Source organism: Chionomys nivalis, chromosome 19, assembly GCF_950005125.1.
Source record: "Chionomys nivalis chromosome 19, mChiNiv1.1, whole genome shotgun sequence".
In the NCBI taxonomy this organism is placed as follows: Eukaryota; Metazoa; Chordata; class Mammalia; order Rodentia; family Cricetidae; genus Chionomys; species Chionomys nivalis.
In genome coordinates this window covers 48,152,800-48,171,591 of record NC_080104.1, presented here as the reverse complement: position 1 = coordinate 48,171,591, position 18,792 = coordinate 48,152,800, and positions in this window count along the sequence as shown.

The following is an 18,792-nucleotide window of genomic DNA, read 5'->3' as shown; positions in this document are numbered from 1 at the left end:
GCTGGGAGTCCAACTCAGTCCTCTGCAAGAGGAGCGAGTGTTGTTCATGTCTAAAGCGTATCTCCAGCTTAAGATTTAGAAACTTTTAATTTAAGATAAACCCATCATAAGAAAGTCATACATATATGAGGCAGCGTTACTGCCAAACTTTTAGTTCCATGAGTCTTGTACCTTTATGGGAGTTTGACATGTGCCGTCTATGAGATCAAAAGAGATTCTGTGAGATGAAAGCGGAATACATTTCCTTCCCATGCTGCCAAGGAGGATCTTTTGTAGAAAAGATGTCACGGGAGACGAATGCTTCCCCGTAGGTCATGTAACATGTGCATCAGAGGATTTGCAATTTTTTCTTAGTCATTTAATATTGTGCAATTGTTCAAGCTTCTGAGTCACACAAGTAGTCATAAAACTAGACATTGTGGCTGAGACCGTATAATTTCTAAATTTTGCAACAACAGAATAGAAACACGACCAAATAGGAAAAAGTTACAATACATATGCTTAAGTGAGGAGGCGGAGACAGCTGGCCTTTTAGATTCACATCTGCATTAGTCAGAGCTTTCAAAAGAAACTAAATCAATGGAAGTTTGCAAAAAACTTTAGACTCTAGATTCAGCTTGAAGCGGAGGACCCATAGAAAGGGGAAGTAACTGAGACCTCCAGAACCTAAAGAGCCTCTCTCTCCCACAAACACCAGCAAGCAAGAAAATCTCTTTTATCTTGTGGAAAACTCAGCATCTTCTTCCAGTTAAGTCTTTGATTTATTGCACGAGTCCTTCGTCCTGTGGTGCAGGACTACCTAGTCAAACACCAACCTCCTCCAAAATCACTCTTGCAGAAATACACAGGATAGTGCTTGACTGAATGCTTGGGTGGACAGTGACCCAATCAAATTGACATACAGTTGTCCTGTTCTGAACTTACTCGTCATCCCCACCATACACACACAGCGTCATAAACAATCTGCAAATGTCATACACCTGCCACAGGCTGCAACTACGCTGTGTATAATTAAAAACACATGCTTTCCTCGGAAGATGATGTGAAGTCTTTGACTTATGTTTGCTCTTCTTGATACTTCATTATGTAAATTCTATAAAGACAGAATGGGATATCCTGAGTTGTGTCCACCACTCTATATTCATGTATGAAACCCCAGCTCCAAGGTGACTATATTTGGAGGCAGGGCCATTAAGCAGGTCATTAAGAACAAATGGACCTATAAGGAAAAGACTTAGTCCAACATGACTGGCTTTCTTAAAGGAAAAAAGCAGTACGAATCTAGTTATGTGGGAGCAGAAGGAAAATGGCTGCATGGGGACATATCCAGAAGGTAGCCCTTTAGAGTCAGAAAGTGGGAACTCACTAGGATATAATCTGTTGGGATCGGGGCAGGGCAGAGAGGGGGTAAGGGGAGGGAAAGGGAGGAAAGGAGGGAGGGGAAAATGTGGTTGGGATGTAAAATAATTTAAAAAAATAAAAAGTCAGCTGGGTTGTGGCACACACCACACACCTTTAATCCTAGCCCTTGGGAGTAAGAGGCAGGTGGATCTCTGTGAGTTCGAGGCCAGTCTGGTCTACAAAGTGAGTTCCAGGACATCAGCCAGAGCTACACAGAGAAACCCTTTCTTGAAAAACAAAAACAAAAAAAAAAAAAAGAGAGAAGAAGAAATAAGAAAGAAAGAAAGAAAGAAAGAAAGAAAGAAAGAAAGAAAGAAAGAAAGGAAAAAGAAAAAAGCAACCAGACAGCATAATTTTTTAATGTTTGGAGAGTTGGATCATAAACTCCTCTATGTCTTCCAGGAAGTCTCGCTTATATGGGTTCAAAACAGTATGATGAAGTTGCCAGTCATAGGAGATGGCTCAGAAAGAAAAATCATATAATTTTTGAGTACTTTGATGATTAATCTCAATTGTCAAGTTCATAAAATTTAGGAACATCTGGGGAGACAGTGCACTGGGCATGAACATGATGACTTAATCTCGATTAATCGATTGGAAAGAAATGCCCACTGTGGGTGGTATCATTTCCAGGGCTGGAATTCAGGTTTGTATATTTTTTTAAAGTGTGTGGGGGGTGGTGTGGCTAAAGCTAACTGACTACAAGCACTCATTGCTCTCTTGTTGCTTAGCTTCTCCCCATAGACTATAACTTTGAAACATGAACAGAAATCATCCCTTTCTCCTGTTCATCAATTTTGTCATAGATATTTTATCAAAGCAACAGGGAAAGAAACAAGGATAAGCACCTCCTGCTTGCTGAACCCTAGAGAGACAGTGGGGAGAAGATGCATACAGTCATATTTTAGTGAAGACCTGGGCCACATGGTGGGTTTAAAGTATGGCTCCCTAGGAATCATTGAGGTTGTTAAAACATGAGATTGCTTTTTGAAAGCTTGCACGATTCTCTCACACAATACGGCTGCACATATAGCCTTCACTGGAAGACAGTTCCTTCTCACCTAAGACATCATGACCTGCTTGCATTAGGTGTAAGGGGTCTGTAGCTGGAAGTAAGCCTAGATGCTAAGGCTTACTTTCTGTAATCTGTAATTTGTGTGATTTTGTGTGTTTGTGGTGTGTGTGTGTATATGGTGTATGTGTGTGGGGGGTGTGGGGGGGTATGTATGTATGTGTGGTGTGTATGTGTGTGGTGTATCTGTGTGTGTCTGTCGTGTGTATGTGTGTTGTGTGTATGTGTGTCTGTGATGTGTGTGTTGTGTGTATATGTGGTGTATATTTGTGTTGTATGTATGTGTGTGTGGTGTGTATGTGTGTAGTGTGTATTGTGTGGTGTGTATGCGTATGTGGTGTGTATATGTGGTGTGTGGTGTGTATGTGTGTGTGATGTATATGTGTGTGGCATGTGTGTGGTGTGTGTGTGTGGTGTGTATATGCAGTCGTACACTTGCCCATGCAGGCTTTAATTCTACACAACCTACTTTCAGGGCTATAATTTTTGAAAGGAACCTGTTTGTAAATGATTTTGCTCTTTCGGTCACATTATTTCTTTCTTACAAAGTTGAAGAAAGATCCAGGAATGATTTCATTGTTAATGTCACACTGTTGTGTCCTAATTCCTAAAGAAACACCAAACAGGGGGTGGTGTGGAACAATACTAAAGTGTTTCAACCCTTTTTTCCCCACTGCAGCATTCATAGATTCTGAAGGTGACCTGGAAAACTGTAAATAAAAGCAATATATTTTTTTGTGTGTGTAACAATTTCTACACTCTCTGAAATGTGCATGTTAGATTCACTCGATAATAGACAGTGCAGACATCCCTGAGAGAAACCAGGGCTGCATTCCCGTCCTGAATCAAAGGTTGATAATGCAGAAATTCTGGCGGAGAGTCACAAGTGCACCACTGTGGCCTTTTATTGAACAGCAGCTGTAATCTGAAGAGTTACTTCCCACAGAAAATTGTAGTGGCTTCAGAGAAGAAGCTGGAGCTACTGGGACTCTTCAAATCACCTAATGGAATGGGTAGGCTTTATCCTTTAAACATAAACTATATAAGAGCTTTATTGTTTATTATTTCCTTTGAAGCCTCCCTCCAACTCATAATATTTTGTTTTGAGTATGAAATGGACTATAGTTCTCACTGCTTCCGATTTCCAAAGCCCCCAAAGTAGGGCTGAAAATTGGATTTTTTTTCCCGAACAAGTCCCAAATTTAAAATCTATAAATAAATAAAACCCAAAACAAGGTACACCATATTACCTTTATTTCTCATCGAAGCCTTACACATAAACCACACAACAGTGTGACTTGTTTTACTAATTTATTTACATGTGTGTGTGACTCTGGGTGCTATAGGAGACCAAAGAGAAATATCAGATCTCCTAGAGCTGTTGTTACATGTAGCTGTGAGCTGGCTGAACTGACCAACACGGATGCTGGGAAAAACTCCAGTCCTCTGCAAAAGCAAGAAGTGCTCTTGACAGCCTAGCATCTCTCCAGCCCCCAAGGTCTTACTAATTCCTACCAACCTAGTGTCCTTCTAACACTGGCAATGAATTCCCAAAGTCAAGGCGATGAAATGAATGGGCGGTGAACAGATACAGCAGGGAGCGGGTTAGCAAATGAGTGGTATGTCTGACATTAGAGTTAAGAAGCCTTAAATAGCATCCTTTGCATTTGATTTTCATTGCTAGGTCATGGGCTTCAAGCAAGCACTAAGCTACACCCCAAACCCTCCAAATAACATTTATGAGTCAGACCAATCCAAATTTGAGACATGGCACTTAAGACAAAGTTTACCATTTTCTCAAATGACTAAGAGCTGAACACTTAGTCACAGATGAAAGCACATCAAATGGAATCTGTTAGAACTTGATTATGATATATGAAAGTGTTGGCATGACTGATCTTCCAGAACTTAGCTGGGCTTATCGTAAGTTCAAGGTTGAGGCTTGGGCACATCATATGGAAGGCAAACGGCAGTTTATTCTCCTACAATGCAACCCCTTGACTCGCCTCCCACCACACTCCAAACACATCATTTATAGAGCTATTGAAACTTTTCTGCCTTCAGAGAGATGGCTTGTTCATTCTTCTTTAAATATCCCACTCAGCACATTCTAAACCAAGACCTGGCCAGGCATCCCAGGATCCTCTGGGATTCATAAACCTCAGAAAAATTGAATTCTGCTTACAGCAAGAATTACCTCACTGGGGAGTGAGGTTAATAGAGAAAACAGTGGTGTGCTGGGACCTTATAGGCTGCTTGAGGTATAGCCCTGAACCTGTGGTCCAGGCTCTTCCAGAAACATCATCTGGGAATCTGCACTGACCTTCCTGGCAGAGATAACCAGCTAGGAACCTACAGCTTAGGTTTATCCAGAAGTCATCAGAAATCCACAGGCTCAGCATTTCCAGAGATCACCATCTAAAACCTGACACAATAGGGACTTCTGATACGGTCACCTAGAATCTGGAGTCTAGGTACTTCCAGATATGGTTACCTAGAAATCTTAGTCCAGGAACTTTCCACAGCTAATCGTCTGCTAATTGCCAGCACTTCGCCTTCTGTGGAAGGTTTCCATGGCAAGATGAATGAGTCTCAAATAGATCAGATTCAGCTGTGCACTGGATCAAGACCAGCTCTCACGGACTGGAAAAACAATCCCTAGAGGTGACTTTACACAGAACACTCAAAGAATATTTGTGTTACTGTGAGTTTAAACAAGATTAGCTCAAGCATCATATGTGGTTGCAGAGTGTACCGTGGCTAGCGTTACAAATGTGTTTTATATCCCTGTGGCCAGTTCGAAGAACCACATTTTCCCAACTTTTGTTTGACTATTCTGTTGAGTTTACTTCATTTTTAATCAAGAAAGAGAAAAAGTAGGCTTATTTAATGTTTTAGCCCACACTTTTTAATAACAAAAGAGAGACATCTTTTGAGTCCACAATTCTCATTATATGCTGTCTCCATGAATTATTGGTTGCGCCCTCAGGCCACAGCCTACAGCCTTAAATGGGTTCTAGAAATAGAATACAAGGAGAAAGAACAGGGGGCTGAGGAGTAAGTCTTTATTTAGGAAAGCTAACACAGGTTGGCAGAGGACAGGATCCTAGGAGAAGCAAGAGTTCAAAGCCAGTTGGGTTACTTACAGATTGACTAGCTCTTCTAATGATAATAACCAGTCAAAAACATTGTTCTTTTATTAACTTGCAACACAGAATAAAATAGATTTACCCATATGTAAATATATGTAAATTAATCTGCAAATATATATGACAAAATTTTCATGTCTCTTCCTCCGAATGCACACACGAAAACAAATTATCGTCAGTGTAACACATTGTACTTTTATCATTCATTAAGACATCATGAGAATTACTTCAAAGTACTTGAAGAGAAATAAAGATGCCACTATTCTATTTAGCCAAGGAAGAATTACATAAATACAGTCATTCTTTTATTAAAGCTACATCTTATACTGTTATGGATGTGCTATAATTTATTCAAGTACACGCTCTTCATGGGCATTGAGATGCTCTTAATAGTTTAATATTATAAAAGCAGTATTATGATGAATTGCCTTGTGAATATATGTTTTCACTTTTTTTTTTACAAGAGAATCACTGGGGTAAATTTATGAACATAAGGCTACTGATCATAGTATCCATTATGCGATTTTTTGTCAAATAGTTGCCAAATGTAAATATACAATTTTGCTAAATACTTGTCAAATTCATTATTTTATGAATTGTATGCCTTTTATTTCTACTGCAATATATAAGAATGATAATTCCTAACAGTCAGAAAGAGGTTTCACACATTTAGTCCCAGCACATGAAGAGCTGAGGCAGGATGAAGGGTGAGAGAGAGAGAATCAGTTGTGACCATCATTGAAGGATGTGAACTCATGTCAGCTGTGACTGCAGGGACGAAACTGAAACAAGATCAAGCCACACAGAATTCCGGCATGTAGAGGGGAGGTGCTCAGGACCTCTGGTGAGGAGCTATTGACAATAGATGGTTAGTGGGAGAAGGAGAATCCGTTGTCTTCAGGGGTGCAGTTTCTATGACGTTACCCATGCTTTAGTAGATTATCCCATGCCCACACACAGCTATTGAGCTGAGAAGACTCAATAAGTATTAAATCATATACACACACACATGAAATTGAGAGAGAATGTGGAAGGGAATTAGAGAAGAGGGAGTAGAGAGTAGACTTGATTAAAACACGTACATGCATGTGCGAAATTCTTATATATATATATGTTTACATATATGTTTACATATATGTCCTTCTTGCGGAGTCAATGAGGAAAGACACATAAAGCCATTTTAGGATTACTAGAACATGAGTGTGAGAAAGAGTAGGCCGTTTCTTATGAGCTGTGACAGATAACTCATGCATGGTGCGGATGTCAGTGAACTGGCATTTGGCGTATACTTAAGAGTTTAATGAAGTTGTTTGCGAGTATTGCCTCAGGATCCATCCCATTGGAACTTTTTACTTTCAAAATACATCTTACATCTAATAATTTTCTATAACTCACTGTGACCAATCCAACCCAAGCTAAGTCTAGACAATAGGCAGGCTCTTAGCTGGAGATCCCTGTTTTTTATTCTAGCCAATATTCAGCTTCTTGTGAGTTAGCCACACAATAACCAGATTTATGGCTCTGACATAGCACTCAGCGCCTATGATGCTGCCTCAACACTCTCCAGGCTCACCCTCACACTGGGCTAGGACCTCCATCAACAGGGGGAAGAACACATGACTTTGACCTAGTTTCTTGCCTCCTCTCTGATTTGACTTCCTTCATCCTCATCCTGGTTCACTCTGCATGGCCCGATGTCTGTCTTTAGTGTTTCCTTAAGAATTCAAGTACTATGCTGTCTGAGACCATAGCATTGTCCTCTTCTTTGAACTCCTAGGCCACGACTTATTTTGACTCAGAACTCCCCTTAAGCATGTCTTTAACATGGACTCTGGACCACAGACAACAAGCTCTTCCACTCTTTGACCGCTTGTACCAGTTGTTCTTTCTTCTAAACACAATTTCTAATACTTGGCACAATTTGAACTTACTTGTTTATTTGTCACGCCACGAAGGCTGCAAAACTCCATGAGAGATGGTGGTTTGGGTTGTTCAAAGACAGGGCCATGGGGCTTGGAACTATGAATAGTTATTACAGTAACCTAGTCCCAGAGAATGGCTATGATATGAAAGGATGAATTGATGTATTGGTTTTTTTTGATTCGTCATTGTTATTTTTTATTGTTTTTATTGAGCTATACATTTTCGCTGCACCCCTGCCTTCCTCCCCATCCCCTTCTACCCTCTCCCGTTACCCTTAAGCTCCCAGTTCCCTCAGGAGATCTTGTCTTTTACTACTTCCTATCTAGATCTGTATGTGTCTTTCTTAGGGTCCTTTTTGTTATCTAGGTTTTCTGGAGTTGTAAATTATAGGCTGGTTTTTCTTTATGTCTAGAAGCCACTTCTAAGTGAGTACTTATTATATTTGTCTTTCTGGGTTTGGGTTACCTCACTCAATATACTTTTTTCTAGATCCATCCATTAGCCTGTAAATTTCAAGATGTCATTAATTGTGGCACTGTGTAGTGCTCCATTGTGTAAATGTACCACATTTTCTTTATCCATTCTTTGGCTGAGGAACATTTAGGTTGTTTTCAGGTTCTGGTGATTACAAATAATGTTACTATGGACATAGTTAAACACATATCCTTGTGGTATGATTTATCATCCTTTGGGTATAAACCCAACAGCTGTATTGCTGGGTCTTGAAGTAGATTGTTTCCTAATTCTCTGAGAAATCACCTTACTGATTTCCAAAGCAGTTGTACAAGTTTTCACTTCCACCATCAATGGAGGACCATTCCCCTTACCCCACATCCTCTCCAGCATAAGTAGTCATTAGTGGTTTTCATCTTGGCCATTCTGACAGATGTAAGATGGAATCTCAGAGTTACTTTAATTTGCATTTTTTGTTGGTTAAGGATATTGAACACTTCCTTAAGTGTCTTTCAGCCACTTTAGATTTAACTTTTGAGAGTTCTCTGTTTAGGTCTGTAACTCATTTTTTTATTGGATTATTTGTTCTTTTGATGTCAAGTTTTTTGTGTTCTTTGTATATTTTAGAGATCAATCCTCTGTCAGATGTGGGGTTGGTGAAGATCTTTTCCCAATCTGTAGACTGCCGTTTTATCTTGGTGACTATGTCCTTTGCTTTAAAGAAGCTTTTCAGTTTCAAGAAGTCCCATTTATTAATTGTTGCTCTCAGTGTCTGTGCCACTGGGGTTATATTTAGGAAGTGGTCTCCTGTGCATTCAAGTGTACTTCTCATTTTCTTTTCTTTGAGTTTCTGTGTGGTTGGTTTTATGTTGAAGTCTCTGATCCATTTGGACTTGAGTTTTGAGCATGGTTATAGATATGGATTGCAGTTTGGTTATCCTTTGATTTACATCTAGTATCCTCTTATGAATGAATACACACTGTGTTTGTCTTTATTAATCTGGGTTACCTCACTCAGAATGATTTTTCCTAGTTACAATCATTTACCTGCAAATTTCATGATGTCACTATTCATAAAAATGGCATTTTTTTTACCAAAAGCAATCTACAGATTCAATTCAATGACCATCAAAATTCCAACAAAATTTTTTCACAGACCTCAAAAGAACAATACTCAACTTCATATGGAAAAAAAAAACAGGATAGCCAAAACAATCCTGAACAATAAATGAACTTCTGGAGACATCAAAATCCCTGACTTCAAACTCTACTATAGAGCAACTGTAATGAAAACAGCCTGGTATTGGAATAAAAACAGTCAGGAGGACCAATGGAATTGAATTGAAGACCTGGATATCAATCGATACAACTACAAACACTATTTTTGACAAAGAAGCTAAAAATATTAAATGAAAAAGAGAAAACATATTCAACAAATGGTTCTGGCATAACTGGATATCAACATGTAGAAGAATGCAAATAGATCCCTTGAACATAAAACCAACACTTGAACACATTGGCAAAGGAGACTACTTCCTAAATATAACCCTAGTAGCACAGACACTGAAAGAAACAATTAATAAATGGAACCTCCTGAAACTGAGAAGCTTCTGAAAAGCAAAGGACATGGTCAACAAGATGTTTTATTTTATTGACAGTTATGTGTATTGTGTAAATTCCTTTTCACCGCTGGATTCAAAAACATTACTGACAAAGATGGGGAGGAACATCAGATAAAGGCAGGTGCCAAAGAGGGAGATGCCAAAAGGATTTCTCCCTAATGTGGATCAAAGCGGGGATAAAGGTGGGGTGGATGCAAGTTGCAGAAGTCAAACTAGAGGAAACCCTTGAAATTTCTAACAGAGACCAAGGGCTGGAGTCTGAACTTTGGGGCTAAAAGTAGTTTGAGGAAGGGCTGCTGTACCCAGCCTGGAGACGACCTTCAGGGCTGGGTAATTGTATGAAATGAGAAGGAAAGGAAAAGGTAACAGGATTTCTGTTTTGTTTGGCCCATGTAAGCAGGTTGCTGTGTGATGGTATGTATCCCAGTACAAGACAGGACATAATGTTCATTTGAAGAACGGTGTCAATAATTGGACAGATCCCCACCACTACCACAACTCTACCCTCACTCCCCGACACCATGTTTGAACAGAAGTCCATGGCCTTCCATTCTCCGTTATCTCTCATTAAAGGAGCGGCCTAGCGTAGGACAGTCAACTGAGATAAAAATGTGAAGGAAGGGGACGAAGAACAGACAGGTAGAAGGATTATTCGCTTTTCTCCCTCACGTCTGCCACCGACTCTTCTCTGGAATCACTGCTCCTGTAAGTGGGCTTATCCCTTGGGATGAAGACATCCCAGGAAACAATATAGTGGAGCAAGTTGTTTACCTGGGCTCATGGTGTGGTTTCAGGCCTGGTCAGTGCATCCTGGCGGGGAGGACTCAGGAAAGCAGATGGAGGTAGTTGGTCAGAGGCAGCTGTTGAAAAACAGGGAGAGGACTCGCCTACGGATCAGGTGTTATTAACCAGGGTTCTTTAGTTCCTTTGATCCTATGACTTTTGACCCTAGGACCTGTAGGTAATCCATCAAATCCTTTGGATGTGCCAGCTGCTTCACGCTGCAGCCCTGACTACAACTTAAGGGTGAAGACTACACAACCAATCAGAAAATGTAAGGATGAAGAAGCTGACATTGAAGGGCATGCCACATACAGAGAATGGTTAGCTGCAGTTTCTTCCTCTAGAGGAGGTGGGCATCTCCTCTGTGGACCAAGCCTCCAGTGTGGTGCTAAGAAAAGAAGCCTGCTGTCCTCTAGCTCCTCAACCCCTTCATCCTACCTGGTTGCCATCTTCCTGCTAAAAGAAGACTTGGTCTTGAATGAGCCCCATGGCTGTCTTCATTATGACTGTGAACAGCAGCCCACGCTGACCAGGCACCCTCTTTCTTATGATGCATGTATATGAAATGCCTTCATAAAGGTTCATGTGTGTAAGGCCTGATACCCAGGTGGGGCTGAGCTTTAAGGAGGTCACTGAAACATAAGGAGCCTGACTTTATCAATGGCTTAATCCTTACACCCCCCCCCCAGTAGAAACTAGGAGGTAGGGCCTACTCGGAGGGAACACATTTCCAGGGTGATGGTTTTGAATGGTAAATATGTCTCAAATCTAATCGGTCCTCCATTCTGTCTGTCTGTGCTTCCCAGCCACCCTGAGTTGAGCGACCCTACCATGGGCCCAAAGGCAGTAGGGCCAGGTGACCATGGCTTGAAACTTCTGAGACCATCAGTAAAAATAAACCCCTTCCTCCAAGCTGCTCTATGTTCAAGTCACACATTTTCCAGAATTCTCACATGCTGCCTGCCAGAACTCACCCCTGTAATAGAAAGGGATGCCCCCCTCCCTTTCAAACTCCTGCTCTCTGATGGTGTTAGATTCTTGATCAGATATTATTAGTTTATTCCTATCATGCTTATAATGAACTATTCAAAGAACAGTTAACATTTGTAGACGGGTAAAAATTAATTCACTTAAGCCATTTGTTCTTAATTACAAAAGCCACAATACACTTCATCATTGAACAAACCCATAATAGACATTTAGCAATGGGAAAAAAAATGAGCCAAATTATACTGATCAATTTGTTACTATTTTCGGCTTACACTGATGTAAAAGGCCATCAAGTGTTAATTAGATTTATAAATACTTCCAGTGAAGTTTCATTACTTTTCTGTGCAATGTCCCAGGTTGCAATAACTCCAGTGATACATTTGAATCAAAATAAAAATGAAATCCAACAGGCCTTTTGTAAAAATAAAAACTGAGGAGCTGGCCAGATGGCTCAGCTGTTAAGAACTCATTCTGTTTCAGCAGGAGACTTGAGTTCGGTTCCCGGTGCTAAGATGAAATCGTTCACCACAACCTCCCATTCCAGCTGCCTAGCACCCAATGCCCTCTTCTGGCCTCCATAGGTACCTACACTCATATGTATACACACTCATGGCCAGAACACACACACACACACACACAAAATAAAATAAAATAAAATAAAAAAATATTGACAAAGAAATGAGAAAAGGAGCAGGGTGACAGAAATGAACAGGAATTGGAGCAAAGGAAATCAGAGTATGAAAAAAAATGACTTTCTTTGTAAAAAGCCACTGTGATTATAGACATAATAACTCCCTACAGGAGATTTACAGAGAAGTCTGGCCTGGATTAGAATTTGACAGTGAATAATGTAACTGAAGTCATACAATTTCGGTGCCATTTGTAGCTGAGTTAATAGCATATGTTTCTGGAGGATTACAGCCAATGATTAAGGAAATTAGGTTTTGTTTGAATTTAATTTAGTCACATAAAGCTGCTGCTATAATTTACAGCATTGATATTTAATATTTAATAACCCAGATCTTAGAAGAACACTAGATATAGCTGTGTTATTATGCCTTGAAATATTATCCACATAAGTCACTTATATTTGCTGGCTGATAAAGAGGTTCATCATCTAGATGGGTCCGTATGTGTCCGCTGATAAAGCCAGAGTCCTTCTATAGTTTGCTGAGTAGCCACGTGTTTCTGTTCCATCTTGCATGACCATAACTTACTGAATTGTGATTTATCTGGCTGGTCAATTGTCATAATAAAGAATCATGGCTGCCTTTACCTCTGCAGGCAGCTGAGACAGCCACTCAGCTCCGGGTTGCGCTCATATTTTATGTGTCTGTAGCCTTCAATAATTTAAAAATCGTGGGATTTTTTTCTGTAAATATGGCCCCCCTCAGTATGTTTTCCTGTTTTCTTTTGGTGATTTTTTTTCCCTCTCCATCTATCTCCTTGACTTATTTTTTCTTCCTATTTTTTTTTGAGGCTCTGCAGTAATGAATCCAATTTTTTTTTTCCTAAGTGCAATCCAATTTTTTTTTCCTAAGTGCATCTAGTATATTTTTTTTCTCTGCCTTACAAAAATCCACCCTTATCTCTCTGATCCTTTATGTTGATTCTTTCTTGCTGGCTTTAAAAGAACCTTTCTTTTCTCAGGGCTGGCTACTGAACCCAGAGCCATGTTTAAGGCAATCACGTGCTCTGTCACTGAGCGGCATTCCCAGACCTTAGGTCCCTGTGTTGAACTGAGATGGGGACTTGTTCTACTCCCAGGTTAGCCCTGAGCCCCTCGTTTTTCTGAATCCGTTTCTGGAAAGCTAGGATTGCCAAGTCTGTACCATCCCGGCTGGCTTTTATCTTCAAACCTTTCTCGCGATAAGAGCGTTTGCATTGTTGAAATGGTCTTGATTCTGAGCTAAACATGCTGTCCTCTTACCCACATCTATTACCACTCTTGCCCCTAGAAGTCTTCTGATCACCTGTACTTGCTCTCACGTGCCTTCACAACCGGATTTGGCATTCCTCCACACACAGATGGCATCAGCTCTTCAGAACATTCCGAAGCTACACTCTCCAACTTCATAGAATTTAGAGTCTGACTATAGGATCCACTCAGGAACACCTACCCTATCAACTTCCTTTTCCAATCCATAAAAACTTAATATACACAGTTCATATGTTTAAAATACTAAAAATCAGCTAACGTCAAAGTTGCAATACAAGAAATTTGAAGTAAATAAGCACACGCACCAGGAATAGTATCCTTTGTATTTTTTGCTAGCACTCTAAGAATTTCAAAGACATTTAATAGGAAGAACAGGACCAATAATTACAGTATTTATTATTTGTAAAGTAGAATGACCAGGCATGTGCCTGAATAACAAGATTGATTTCAGTGCTTCTTGGGTGCATGACCAAATAATTTATCAACCTCTCTGTGACTGAAGTCTTTAAAGAGATAACATGGGACTCTCCTAACCAACTTGCTTTTGTGTCAATATATATACATATGTATGATGTATGTGTATATATAATAGTTAAAATATATAGAATACACATGTAGAATATATATAGGATGCATATTCATGGAATAAATATATATAGGATATATATTGCTTAGAATCATGTCTCTTATGTACTAGAAAACCAACAGCAGTGAAATCTTATTTTTGTATAATTGTATAATTCTGTGAAATAAAGGATCATTTGGAAGGAATTAACAGGTAAGAAACAAAAATTACCATAGCAATCACAGTAGCTTACATAAACTTTACCTTCCAACAAGCTTTTTTATACTTTTGAAGTTGAAAAATTCTTGGGCATTTTTTTGAATCACCCCACATAGCACATGTTGAGGTCATGAATAGAGTATCTCTGAGCACTGCTCCAATTCAAAAGCAGCCCATTTGGAGAGTTGAAAGAAAAACCTTGTATCAAACATATTTGAGATGCAGCATAAGTTTGTGTGGTCCCTGAACAGAATGAGCTGCTTCAAATGCTACAAAGCTTAAAGCTCTGGGGACGTTAAACACTCCAGCTTTGGAGTCCGTGAAGTCACATTTCTGTACCAAGGGGAAAGACAGAAGAACAAAGCGTGTCCGTACAAGACCAAGACTAGCCTCCTTGATACCTTCCAAATGGCCTCTCAGCTCAAATAAGTTTTGTAACTTTCTGAAGAGAAAGCCATTGAGGGCTTGCTATATGGGAAACAGTGAAATCACCCACCCTCACCCATGACCTAGGGGGAAGGAAAGCAAGCAAGGGGAAAAAAAATCCACGGGAACAATTTAATCTTCAGTGTCTAATACAAAGGAGTGGTATGAGGGTAGGTTAGTGGGGTCTAATGAATAATGAAATAAACAAGAACACATGGTGACAAAGAAGAGGAAACTCAAACTGACCAAAGGGAAAAGTTAGATCTACTTTGAGTGTTATGGTTTCATTTGCTCAAAAACTGGACATCACAGAGAACCGAGAACATTAAAAATATTTTCAATAACTAGTCCGAAATAAAATAACTTACCCTAAAGGAGAATACAGGCAGTGTCAGTCTGTCTAGGAATATAGTGTCCACAGTAGTATGTAGTTTTGTCAAGGGATGTAGCGTGTGTCTGCCGTCCCAGCTACTTGGCACCTAAGACACCAGGACAACTTGAGCTCTGGAATCTTGAGTAAAACAACAAACTCTTATTAACAAGGAGAAGAAAAGGAAGAGAAGGAGGAGGAAGGGGAAGAAAAGCAGAAGGAGGAAGAGAGGCCATTTGGAAGTTATCAAGGAGGCTAAGAGTAGAGAAGCTAATTCTGGCTATTCCTGGAACAATATCGCTGATAACGAGAATAAGAGTGATACAAGCACAGTCAAGTCCAGGTGCATTACATTATTTTCAATTCCATAATATGTTTTAAATAACCAAACAGCTATAAAGACTTAGGAATTACCAGTATCTAGAGGTCAGAAAATGTGAATGTGAGTCACATTTTGTCCATTTATTAGATCCATGATCTTGAATAATCATTAACCTTACTTTCTTTCCCCAGGGAAAATACACTAATAGCATCTGCATCCTGTACCTACGCAGTTTTAAGATTAGATCAATGAAATAACATTCTAAAAGGCAAAGCACTATTAAAGTGTAAGTTGTTAAGAATAATTCAGCTTTGGCTCAACTTGCCATTCACAGGATATTACTATTTTAAAATATTATTTATTAACAGTTCTAGTTGTTATCCGGAATATTTGTCCAATGAATGAACAAAAATCTAGTTATGACATTGCTCCTTTCCACAGCCCCAGTGAATCATCAAATTCAATTTTATTCACTGTCCAACGGTGTATTTCAAATACTTAATGATTGCTAGCCTAATAACTTTAAGTTTTCTATCCTTTATGTCATAGCAGCAAATTCCAAGATTGAATAATTCAGCCCATAATGGGTTGTGTCTGGTTTTATAATCCACTCAAAATAAGATGTAGTGTCCAGGTCCTAGAAATCCTGGCTGTTTTTCTATACTCTCTTAATTTGTTAACATCTTTCTGAAAATCTTGGGCCTCTGCCTGACAGATTGGCTTGCCCAGCCCACACATATCACACATTACAGAAGAAACTTGTCCTTGTCAGGGGCTATAAAGTAGTGTTCTCAAGAAAGGCAACCCAATAAGTGAATGTTGATTAAGTTAAGCCAATCACAGGCAATTCTGCCACCCATTGCGTATCTGATAATCTTGGCCACTGAGACACAAAAGGAAGCCTACTGGCTAGTCTTTTTGTTTGTTTGGTTGATTTTTGTTGTTGTTGTTCTTTTTTTTTCTTAGTTAACTCGCCAGTCTTATAAGAGATCAAAGACCAAGACCAAAGTTTACTCCTTCCTTCCCTGTGGAGTGTTATGTCGGACCTGGTGATGTTAGACATCCTAGAGACAAGACGATGACGAAAGAGTAAAGTCAGGATTATTGCGGAGCCAACTATTCAGGGCCTTTTCAGCTGCAGATCACTGAGTTAGCAAACAGTATTCTTCCCCTTCTTAAAAAGTGCTCATATGAGACAACAAGCTAGACCCAGCCTTTGTCCAATGAATCTGTTGGCTCAGGAATCCTTCCTTTGACCGCTGTAAAATATTCTGCTAAACAATAACAAACATTTTGCAGCCTTGACAGTTTTCCACCTTATGTCTCTTCCTCAAGATGTTACGCTAATGTATAGAAGCAGGAAGTTAAGCCCCTCCCCCAAGCCACATCCAGTGGCAAATGTGATTTGCTAGAGTTGGAGAATAAGCCTCCTAACTTGTGTTGGGACATTTCTGCTACCAAGTCCCAGTTTTCTGAAGAGAAGCACACTAACAGCTTATGAGGTGACTTTCTTTTCTCCACCCACCAAATATGCCTTCGTTGAGTTTTGGTTCCTCTTCTTAGTAAATTATATATGCCCCAAACTCTACAGTCAGCTCCCTTAAGGAACCCAAATCATTTTGTTACATGCCCCTGAAAGTGCTATACGCTACAGAGCACCACTGTCTAAGAACTTTCTGGAAGGGTGAAAATGTTGACATCTTCGCACTCCTAGCCTTTAGCAATGTGTGCAGAGCATATAAATAGTGACTTTGTGGTATTGAAGTTTTCAGTACCTTTTATTTTCATTCATTTAAATTTAAACAGTCGTGGGGCTGGCGAGGTGGTTCAGCAAGCAAAAGAATTTGTCACCGTCCCTGGTGACCTGAGCTCAATATTGAGAACACATGTGCTGATAGGGGTAGGAGTAAAGGGACTCCAGCAAGTCACCTGGCCTACTTTTATCAACTTGACATAAACCTAGACACAGCTGGGAGGAAGAAGTCTTAGTTGAGGGATTTCTTTCATCACATTGGCCTGTGGGCATGTCTGTGAAGCATTTTCTTCATTTCTGATTAGTATAGGAGGGTCCTGGCCACTAGGGGCAGTACTGTCCTGAGACAGTTAGCCCTGAGCTATACAGGAAAGCAAGCGGAGCAAGCCAGCAAAAGCTAGTCAGTAATCAGTGGCCCTCCACAGTCTCTATTTCAGTTCATAACCCCCAGAGCTAGGCATGATGGTACACGCCTTTAATCTCAGCATTTGAGGAGCGGAGAGGCAGTTGGAACTCCATGAGTTCTAGGCCAGCCTTGTCCACATAAGCAGTTCCAGACCAGCTAGGGCTAGACAATGAGACCCTGTCTCAAAAACAAAACCAACAAAACACACTCCAGCTTCCAGGTACCTACCCGGCCTTTGCTCTCTGCTGATAGACTATGACCTAGAACAGTAAACTGAAATAAACCTTTTCAACCCCAAGTTCCTTTGGGTCATGGTGTTTATCACAGAAAGGAAACTAGAATATCATCCCCTGACTTCTAACCATGCACCATTACAAGAATACATACCATTGACACACATACGCATGCACACACACACAGAGAGAGAGAGAGAGAGAGAGAGAGAGAGAGAGAGAGAGATGAAAAAATGAATAAATAACGCCAAGAGCAGTTTTGATCATAGAAGAAGCACAATTTCTTCCGTGGGACACTAGGAAGATTTCACTGTGGTAAAACCTGAGCTAGATTTTGACATAAATACGCTCTCTTCATGGGAAGTTGGCAAAGAGTTTATAGCAGAGCTCAGGGACTCAGGAGAAGCAGTGACAATAAGAAGCATAGGAGTGCGTGGAAGCGGCAAATCTGGATCAAAGATCAAAAGTCTAGGTGAAGCCACATGGATAGATCTCTAGCCAACCTTTGGAGCTTGTGTTTTATTCTTCTATAAGCAGTGATCATTATAGGGTGAGCTTTATGTGATGTTGTGTTAGTGTTGGTATCATTGGTTGAATTTGTGAATGAAGAGACACACCGAGAGTAGTTATGAGTCTATGGAATTAGTCTTTGTGCAAAATTATATTAAAGACTGAGGATGGAGGGCAGCTGCTTAGAAATATACTAATAGGATCATTACTGGGGGCATTAACAATGGAAGGAAGACAGTTTCTTATACACCCCACAGATAGACAAGGCAGATCCCGACCACACACTGAAAGCAGGCTGTGTCAGAGAACATTTGAAGGAATCTAGAAGAGAACGTGGTGAGGGTCAGGTTTGGGGTGGAGATAAGGAGAAACAAATGATGAGTATTTGGAGAAAGAGACACCCGGAAGGCAGTGGGACATGAAAATACCAGTGTTGGTCAGCAACAGCAAAAGGTGCAAAGAGGAGACGGAGAGATGGCTTGGAATTTAAGAGTGACGGCTGCTCTTGCAGATGGCCCCAATTTGGTTCCTAGACCCACATCCAGTGGCTCACAACAGTCTATGATTTCAGCTCCAGGGCTTCTACCTCCCTCTTCTGGCCTCCACAAGCACTTGTACCCAAGTGAACAGTCCTATTCACAGATACACACAAGAAC